The sequence below is a fragment of the Salvelinus namaycush genome, chromosome 4 (genome assembly GCF_016432855.1).
Source record: "Salvelinus namaycush isolate Seneca chromosome 4, SaNama_1.0, whole genome shotgun sequence".
In the NCBI taxonomy this organism is placed as follows: Eukaryota; Metazoa; Chordata; class Actinopteri; order Salmoniformes; family Salmonidae; genus Salvelinus; species Salvelinus namaycush.
This window is the reverse complement of record NC_052310.1, coordinates 12,972,351-12,982,526: the sequence shown is the minus strand read 5'-3', so window position 1 is coordinate 12,982,526 and position 10,176 is coordinate 12,972,351.

The following is a 10,176-nucleotide window of genomic DNA, read 5'->3' as shown; positions in this document are numbered from 1 at the left end:
TTACAAAATGCCACTAGAGGGAGTCAGAGTTGAACAGGTTTTAAATACACCTCACTGTTATCTAAGGTTGGTTGTTCAGCAACAAAACCAACGTGTGCTCAACTAAGGGGCAAAACAGACTGGGTTGGCTTAGATCGTTGATAAAATGTAAACTATATTTTGTCTCCAATGTTTATGTTAAACATAAATAAAATTGCACAATGAGCACTTGTTGTCTCTCAAATACATTTTTACAGTTGTTGGTTAGCTAGCTGGCAAATATTTTGCCGTAGTAGCATAGACATCTCAAAACAAGACATGGTATCAAGAACAAGTTCAAAACGAGCTGAAACTAGGAACTTACGATTCACCACCTGGCAGTTTCTTGTCGTTGCTAGCTATCTGGCCATCCAGAACCATAACAACACACGGCCTTCTGCCCCCTTTGAAGTGGACGCATCGTTTTCGTGACATTGTCAGCCAACCAGTCTATATATCCCCCTGGCGGTGTTCATGAGCAGAGATCAGGTCATCAGAGTAAAACCTTGACTGTGGTAAGCCAGTTAAGGTGTGACCTGGGGTTAGTTAGGTGAAGTACTTTGGCCAATATCCACTGATATCCACTGATCACATCTATTTAAGGTCGAACAGAACAGAGCTCTTACAGAGTGATCTCAGCCTTTCGCTGCCTGCTAGTGCAACTATCAATTCACACATATGCAGTTAAAACATACTAGTTAAATGGATCCCAGATTTGAACTGATATTTACATAATGCCCAGGGCCACATGGCCTGCCCTCTACCTTTTATCCTGCTGGACAATTTACATTTACATGTATTATTCATATATTATTATTTATTTATTCAACAGTGTATATTATAGCCTGGAGGGTGATCTCGGACAGATTGCACCACTAATGCAGTGCCTAATCAAAGAAAAGGTAAGCAATTAACACTAATTATTTGAGCCATAAAGGTATTGTCCACTGGGAGGCAGCATAGGGCAACCCACTGTTGCTGTCCCTATCTCATCTCTCCTTTGCCTCAAACCCAGGTTGGTTGGGGAAAGTCTTACCAAAGATTTCTCACTAAGAAGTCGTTTTGCTAGATTTTTGGTTTGTTATAGATCTTTTCCTCTATTTACAGACTGAGCTACAGAACGCCATATGGTGCAGAGTGCTGACAGCCCCTGAAACACATGAAATTAACCTTACGTCTGACTGTTGATACACTCATACGTTCATCTTTGAATTAACTCCTACCTCTGTTTAGTCAAAACGTCTGCAGGATCCCACTGATTCTGACATGGTCCTTAGAGCCACACTGCATGATGGGTACCCATCAATGGGGCGAGAAATAGTTACATAACATTCTGGTCTTGTTTCTGAATTCTACAGTATTAAAGACCTCTTCTAGACATCATCGGCGGTCTTGCCTGTGTGTGTGTGTGTGTGTGTGTGTGTGTGTGTGTGTGTGTGTGTGTGTGTGTGTGTGTGTGTGTGTGTGTGTGTGTGTGTGTGTGTGTGTGTGTGTGTGTGTGTGTGTGTGTGTGTGTGGCGAGGACATTCTCACCTTTACTGTTAAGGTGAGGCTGCAAGTTCTACCAACTAAATATAATCTAGCACTCTGGTACCCTATAAACCATGATCCATGTTGTATTCTACATGAGTCAAGTGTAATGGAGTCCATTGCCCATGTTGTGAAGGGCTGCTGTTCATAGAAGGATTTGTACATTGCTAGACATGACCGCCTTGTTACTTCAACACCGGGGCCCCCGCACATTGACATTGACTCTCTACCGGTGCCCCCTGTATATAGCCCTGCTATTGTTATTTACTGCTGCTCTTTAATTATTTGTTACTGTTTGTTATCTCTTGTTTTTTTTGTTGGTATTTTCTTAAAACTGCATTGTTGTTTAAGGGCTTATAAGTAAGCATTTCACTGTTGTATTTGGCGCGTGTGACAAATAAAATTTGATTTGATTTGTTGACCAGATAGCCAGCGAGGTGAGACAAGTAGTCTCACCAACAGCACACGTGCTGAAATGATTGTGTAAGGGGAAGCTGGTTTGATGTTGATGTGTGCCAAATATGCCCGATATAGTTTGCTCGTTTTGGAAGTGGGCTGCTCTTGTGACGGCTACATGGAGCAGGCCTTTGCAGAGACGCTGTTTAAATACCAGCCACACGTGGCACGCTTGGACAGCCTCGGGTGTAGGTGCAAGCTGGTGGTGCTGATATTTGGCATGTACACAGGCTTGCAGTGCGTGGCCTCCAGATTGTGTGTGTGTTTTGTATGTTAACACACAGGGAGGTACATTAATGAGTTTAGTATCTACATGTTGTGTTTGGAAATCCAGTGGCTCCAAGATGATGTATAATGTTCTTCACCAACCACCAGTCCGCTTTCAGACTGGCTTTGACCTCCAGAGTAGACTGAACCCCCAAGAGGGAATACAAGCCAGGGGGCCATCCTCTTTTGGGAGTCTGGATAGGGGGGGGTAGAGATGAACCCTGCTCCCCTGACCAGGAACCCTTCAACTCCCCTCGTAAATAAGGGTTACTGTATTTCGGGGGAAACCCACCGTTGGTTGATCAATATGGTTCCCATTTGGGCTCGTGTTCCCTCGTTTCTACCCCATTCCCCTCGTTCTCTCTCTCCCTCTATTTCTCATTATTTCTCACTCGCTGTTTCTCTCGCTGTCTCAAGTAGAGGTAACCTGGGACATTGATGTTCTCCTCACTCTTCCCACTGAGCCAGAGCAGAGACGGCAATCAGTGGGTTTGGGGATCTTCTCTGTGGTTAGGTGAATCCTCCACAATGTCTTCCATTGTGGTCACATTATCCACAGCCACTGCCAGCGAAAGGCAATTTTAATAGTGAGTGCTGCATGGTCATAAAAAAAAGAAGTAGGATCCCAAGGAGGTTTGGTGAATTACAGCGGTAAAGTCATTTGGGACAGGGTTCTGAACGTGACTCCCACCGAGATCATGGAAATCAGAATCTCTGACTCAGTCCGTTTCACTGTGGGTGGCTCCGGGGTTGCAGACCTGACTTTATAACACTGTGTATATATTTATATAGAGAGAGAGTGCCAACCTTGCTGCTCCTCCAGAATAACAGAGAAAAAAACCCAGCTAGACGAATGGACATGGTGTCGCAGTCTGGCAGCTCTGAAACCTTCTCCCTCTATTATGAGAGATTTTGAAAGATTCACTTTTTCCACAGCTCTGACGCGCAATCCAGCCATCCTGCCATCCGTCCATGATTGTGTGTGTTCTGCTTGTGTCTTTGATGTGCTTCTCACACAGCTATTTCCCCAATTAAAGTGACTGTGCTAATGTGTTAAGTGGCAAGCTACGATTGAAGGGGGACAGGCTTCAAATGCATCACCTGCTGATGAGGCCAAGAGGCATGGAAAAAGCCACCGCCTCAGAGAAGGTGAGTAAGAAAATCACAAATGTTGAGATATTATTTGAGTGGAAAAAGACATCCTAACTGTGATTACAGCCTGACCACATACTTCATATTGACAATCGAAACAGTGCTAATTGTACATTTTGAGTGGTAGCCGGCCAACTTGTAAAGTTTCTGGCTCATTCCAGCTTTGAGGGGGATGAGGAAAAACACAAGGAGAAAGATAATTGAGGTCGCTGTCTATTAAAGAATGTTTAAAAAGGACCAGTGAAAGTGTGTCAAATTCAATACGTCCAACGGGCTGCAGACTGAATAGGGGGAAGAGAAAAATAGAGAAGGAACTATACAGGCTGGACCTGGTGTCCAATGTTAACATGTTGACATTGTTCTCCGTGTGAGGTCCCTGTGATGACCGCACGGTAACACACAGGAGAGCCTTTCAATACATCCCGTAACGGAAATCCACAGCATAAGTCTCTCCACTTTAGGAAATGAAAACAAAGTCAGGGTGTTTTGTGCACAGCAGACCCCGTTTCGGTATTGTGTAGGACGTGGTTGGCTAGGGGATGGGGTTGGCTTCTGGGGGGAGAGGAGGGTGACAGCTTTGAATTATGTATTCAGGGTTTTGCGTTGCACTGACTTTGAGGTTAAAGACTTTCGCCCACAGAGGGGTTACATTTTTTTCAACTTGGTGATGAGATTTTTACGAGTTTTCAAGCTTATAGTCATACTCCATACAGTCATTTTGACTTTGTCCTTCTCCCACAGATCCCACGTCAGTCTTGCCTTTGGCTAAATAATACTAAAGGTCTTGGAAAGACTAGGTGCACAGTATCCAAAAGACTTCACAGATCCCATTTTCACTCACCTCTTCCTGAGGGGAAACATCTGCAGAATGGATCAAAGGGCCTTAGGGAAATGGAGGTTATTCCCCAAACACTGCAGTTGCTGCAGGTGAAGCCAAAAACCTGAAATATGGGCCTCAGTCAGGGTGAAACTTCTGCCATTACCTGAAACAGCCATTGGGATATGGAGAAAGGGCTTGAAGTAGAAGTTTACCTTTACCACAGATCTAGGATCAGATTACACTAATCTAACTTTAAGCGTTAATTTAATATTATATCTGATCCTGTGTCAGTGGTAAAGGGCATCTTCTATCTACTCCAGTGATGCGTACCTCCTGGTAACTCAAACTCAACAAAAGTGCACATTCAGTGTTTAGTTGGGCCTCTTTCCAACCCTCTCCCCATTATACTTTTCTAGGGCCTCACCAAAGCCTATTTTCCACGGTCACAAGTTCACAACCATGGAGTTAAACTCAGATGTTAGAGTTGAGTGTTGATTCTCACCTTGACACAGGAAGCCTAGTACAGTAGAGCATTGCATGGGGACTTTAAAATACTGGGTTAATGGGGCGAACTTCCAGTTATATAAAACATGCTCCATTGCCGCCATATGGTGTGTATCCTCACAGACCAGTCCAGGATTATATGAGAAAAAGTGCGAAGGAAATGAATCAAGGTGGCTGTTTTCATTTTACAGTATGAAGAGAAAGAGGTGGAGAGAGAGAGAGAACACAAATCATTTCAACATAATGACAATTCACGTTCAGTCAGATCAGTGAAATAACACTATGCAACGAGGATGCCATGTCACTTTCATTCACGGGGACCCTCCCAGGCAGCATAGCACAACCAAAAAACATGTAATCCCCAGGCAGGCCTCAGCTGGTCATTTCCATCCGCCATCCACTGCGTGTGCTCTCTTCCACCATACCCTCTAGGTTCTATACCATCGCTGCAGGGTATTACCACCCAGGGTCGTGGCCAAAGTAAACAGACAAATCGTGGGCCTCCACACTGAGCCGTTAATATCAGCCTGCGTGAAATGCAGTGAGACCACAGCCCTCCAACACTGCTTTTACAAGACCTCACTCTCTCTCTCTCTGCCTCTGAACGTCAAACCCTGAGAACCGGAATCCAAACAAGCAAAGTCAAATTAAAGACATTGTTTTTCCTCCGATCAGAAACACGAGAGCCTCAGGGAAGCTCAGAGAGGAGAGGAGAAGAGAAGAAATTTAACAACGCCTCGGAGCTTCAGTCCAGGCCCCTTTTATTTGACTTTAAGATAATGGTATTGAGCTCAAAGAATCCTTTAAATCCTTCCTCCAGCGCTCCCTCGCTCCCTCGCTCCCTCTCTCCTCCTCTAATGCTTCCCCCAGGACAAGAAGCAGGGCATGCCAGAACTGTAAATTCTAGCTCTGTATCTGTCCATCTCTCAGCATAGTACGACCAAATGTATATTTGTACCCATAAAGATTCATGCTGGTTTCCATTGGGGCTGTTTTTGGGTGGCAAGTACCCTGGTCTTTACGATGGTCATATAATATAAATCATCAGGCCGTCCATGTAATGAAACACTGATGAATGAGAGCGGGTGGGTGAGTATCAGAGTGCTGTCAGAGCTACACGAGGAAATGTGGCTAATCGGAGTTGACCTCTGGGGTCACATTGTCTCCACCTGGATCCAGCCATGCAGAAAGCCCCAACATCCTGAGTGGAGGAGGCAGACGACGTGAATCAATCACTGTCAACACAAGTGTTTTCCACCAGATGTCAGCAGTGCATTCACACTCATAGTACATGTTTAAACTGAGCTAACCACTCAACAACTGCTCACGACCAATCAATGTAGGCAGGCATAGCATATTACTGTAAAGTCCTCTGGCACTGTGTGATAGACAGTTCAGTTTCATAGTGTTACTGTCTACTGTTAGAGTCCATGCATGGACGGCTATTATTCCTCTGCTGTGGTTATGTAAATAGAGGGGGAGGAGTCTCATTATGTAGTGGCAGGAATCATGGGACAAGCTATACTTTTCGTGGCTGTTTGTTTACCACCACAGACAGATACTGCCACTAAGACCGCGCTCAGTCAGCTGTATAAGGAAATAAGCAAACAGGAAACCATTCACCCAGAGGCGGCGCTCCCTGTGGCCGGAGACTTTAATGCAGGGAAACTTAAATCGGTTCTACCAAATTTCTATCAACATGTTCAATGTGCAACCAGACGGGAAAAAATTCTAGATCACCTGTACTCCACACACAGAGACGCTACAAAACTCTCCCTCGCCCTCCATTTGGTAAATCTGACCATAATTCCATCCTCCTGATTCCTGCTTACAAGCAAAAAAAATTAAAGCAGGAAGCACCAGTGACTTGGTCTATAAAAAAGTGGTCAGATGAAGCAGATGCTAAACTACAGGACTGTTTTGCTATCACAGACTGGAACATGTTCCGGGATTCTTCCGATGGCATTGAGGAGTACACCACATCAGTCACTGGCTTTATCAATAAGTGCATCGAGGACGTCGTCCCCACAGTGACTGTACGTACAAACCCCAACCAGAAGCCATGGATTACAGGCAACATTCGCACTGAGCTAAAGGGTAGAGCTTCTGCTTTAAAGGTGCGGGACTCTAACCCGGAAGCTTACAAGAAATCCTGCTTTGCCCTGCGACGAACCATCAAACACGCAAAGCGCCAATACAGGGCTAAGATTGAATAATACTACACCGGCTCCGACGCTCGTCTTATGTGGCAGGGCTTGCAAACTATTACAGACTACAAAGGGAAGCACAGCCACGAGCTGCCCAGTGACACGAGCCTACCAGACGAGCTAAATCACTTTTATGCTCGCTTTGAGGCAAGCAACACTGAGGCATGCATGAGAGCATCAGCTGTTCGGACGACTGTGTGATCACGCTCTCCATAGCTGACGTGAGTAAGACCTTTAAACAGGTCAATATACTCAAGGCTGCGGGGCCAGACGGATTACCAGGACGTGTGCTCCGGGCATGTGCTGACCAACTGGCAGGTGTCTTCACTGACATTTTCAACATGTCCCTGATTGAGTCTGTAATACCAACATGTTTCAAGCAGACCACCATAGTCCCTGTGCCCAAGAATACAAAGGCAACCTGCCTAAATGACAACAGACCCGTAGCACTCACGTCCGTAGCCTTGAAGTGCTTTGAAAGATTGGTAATGGCTCACATCAACACCATCATCCCAGAAAACCTAGACCCACTCCAATTTGCATACCGACCAAACAGATCCACAGATGATGCAATCTCTATTGCATTCCACACTGCCCTTTCCCACCTGGAAAAAAGGAACACTTATGTGAGAATGCTATTCATTGACTACAGCTCAGCGTTCAACACCATAGTGCACTCAAAGCTCATCACTAAGCTAAGGATCCTGGGACTAAACACCTCCCTCTGCAACTGGATCCAGGACTTCCTGACGGGCTGCCCCCAGGTGGTGAGGGTAGGTAGCAACACATCTGCCACGCTGATCCTCAACACTGGAGCTCCACAGGGGTGCATGCTCAGTCCCCTCCTGTACTCCCTGTTCACCCACGACTGCATGGCCAGGCACGATTCCAACACCATCATTAAGTTTGCAGACGACACAACAGTGGTAGGCCTGATCACCGACAACGACGAGACAGCCTATAGGGAGGAGGTCAGAGACCTGACCGTGTGGTGCCAGAATAACAACCTATCCCTCAACGTAACCAAGACTAAGGAGATGATTGTGAACTACAGGAAAAGGAGGACCGAGCACGCCCCCATTCTCATCGACGGGGCTGTAGTGGAGCAGGTTGAGAGCTTCAAGTTCCTTGGTGTCCACATCAACAATAAACTAGAATGGTCCAAACACACCAAGACAGTCGTGAAGAGGGCACGACAAAGCCTATTCCCCCTCAGGAAACTAAAAAGACTTGGCATGGGTCCTGAGATCCTCAAAAGGTTCTACAGCTGCAACATCGAGAGCATCCTGACCGGTTGCATCACTGCCTGGTACGGCAACTGCTCGGCCTCTGACCGCAAGGCTCTACAGAGGGTAGTGCGTACGGCCCAGTACATCACTGGGGCTAAGCTGCCTGCCATCCAGGACCTCTACACCAGGGGATGTCAGAGGAAGGCCCTAAAAATTGTCAAAGACCCCAGCCACCCCAGTCATAGACTGTTAGACTGACTCTCTACTACCGCATGGTAAGTGGTAAGTCTAGGACAAAAAGGCTTCTCAACAGTTTTTACCCCAAGCCATAAGACTCCTGAACAGGTAATCAAATGGCTACCCGGACTATTTGCATTGTGTGCCCCTCCCAACCCCTCCCCCCAGCCACTATTTTTACACTGCTGCTACTCTCTGTTTATCATATATGCATAGTCACTTTAACTATACATTCATGTACATACTACCTCAATTGGGCCGACCAACCAGTGCTCCTGCACATTGGCTAACCGGACTATCTGCATTGTGTCCCGCCACCCACCACCCGCCAACCCCTCTTACACTACTGCTACTCTCTGTTCACCATATATGCATAGTCACTTTAACCATATCTACATGTACATACTACCTCAATCAGCCTGACTAACCGGTGTCTGTATGTAGCCTCGCTACTTTTATAGCCTCGCTACTGTATATAGCCTGTCTTTTTACTGTTGTTTTATTTCTTTACTTACCTATTGTTCACCTAACACCTTTTTTGAACTATTGGTTAGACCCTGTAAGTAAGTATTTCACTGTTGTATTCGGCGCACGTGACAAATAAACTTTGATTTGATTTGATCTGTGTGTCTGCGTGCCACAGGAGGTTGGTGGCACCTTAATTGGGGACGATGGGTTCTTGGTAATAGCTGGAGCGGAATCAGTGGAATGGTATCAAACACATGGTTTCCATGGTTTCTATGTGTTTGATGCCATTCCAATTATCGCCGTTCCAGACATTATTATGAGCCGTCCTCCCCTTAGCAGCCTCCATTGATGCGTTCGTGAGTGGGATTTTTGCCATTTTATTACAGCCAGCTATTTTAAATGCCCAGCTTGTCTCTTTACATACAATTTGATATTCTGTGCACAGACACAGTAAAATAAATAAAGGAATTTTCTCATATTCACATTATCTCAAACCTCAACCTTTTTTGTTTAATCAACTTTCAAATTTCGATCAGATTGAACTTATCTTTATCTAGACTTGGCCAAATACAAACAAACAAAAAAAACTTTGCAAATACAGAAATACTTTATCTTGCAGACCATTTCAGTGTTGTTTTTTATGCTTTTCAATGTTAAGCACATTTCAAGGCTCTCAGTCCCATGCTGGGCTTCAAGTTCCAACAGAGTTGACAGATGTATTTCCTTTTTGGTGGGCATGCAGCAGCACCACTGCCTCCCCCACCTGAAAGGCGCTGCATGGACAATCCAACATCTGCATTGGCCACGAAGCGTTTACGGTGATACTGCCTCTGCAGAAGGCAGGGCGTTCATACTTCTTGCTAGGTCGCTTGACCAAGAACTGGGTGGCCATCAGCTGAGATGGCATCTGGGGCTTGGGAAATGTTCATCCATTTCTGAACCAACATTTTGATGAACAGGTTAATGGCCTTGGCTCCAATTTCCGCTTCACGCTCTTTGCGAGACTTAAAGTGCCCAATAACCACTTTTTTCTCATTACCCACCCCGCTCTTCCTCAGGGGGTTAGGCTGAGACGATATGATAAGCAGAGTTCTTCCTTCAAACATCTCATAGTTGAACTCGATCGGGGCTCACTCAGAATTGGCTGGCTGATAGTTGTTGACATAAACATATTCCAGCAATCGGCAGGTGATGTCCCTTCGAATCGAGTATAATGGGCCGACGGAACTGAACAGCTCATGGAGCTGATCCTCGGTGACATCACAGAGTTTCTAAACCCAGAGGCCCA